Source organism: Galeopterus variegatus, unplaced genomic scaffold (genome assembly GCF_000696425.1).
Source record: "Galeopterus variegatus unplaced genomic scaffold, G_variegatus-3.0.2 Scaffold3662, whole genome shotgun sequence".
Taxonomy (NCBI): Eukaryota; Metazoa; Chordata; class Mammalia; order Dermoptera; family Cynocephalidae; genus Galeopterus; species Galeopterus variegatus.
The window spans coordinates 219,296-219,799 of NW_007729773.1; positions in this window are offsets into that span (position 1 = coordinate 219,296).

Genomic DNA, 504 nt, shown 5'->3' on the forward strand with positions numbered 1-504 from the left:
CCCCTCGGCGGGAGCGCCGCTGCGCTTCCCAAGCGGCGCACTGTAGCAGTGCGCCACCGGGCCGGCCCATTAGTTCTGCTAGTTCTAATCAGCTGCATGATCTTAAGGGGAAAAATTCATCCTAAGTTCCACTTTTCCCAGTTAGAAAAGGAAATATAAATATCTTTTTCTGTCTTGCTTTGTGCCCAGAGACTGAACCATGTGGACTCCATTCCCAGGTCTCCTGAACTTCCTTCCTCCTGGTTTCCAGTTGGGTTACAACAGTGCATGACACAGACAGGAGATCAGAAGGTGGCAAGAAAGACAAGTCAGGGCATTTCTCCCCACTCCCTTCATATCCTTGATCTACATATCTGCTAGTAGCTATATGTTTGCTTGGTGAGGGATGGGGACTTGCTTATAAATCCTGTTCTTCCTGGGTTCTAGTAAAATATATTTCTTCCTACACATGGTAACAGCTTCTCAGTGTTGCTAGGCTCTGGGTGCCTCACCACCTCTTGTTTG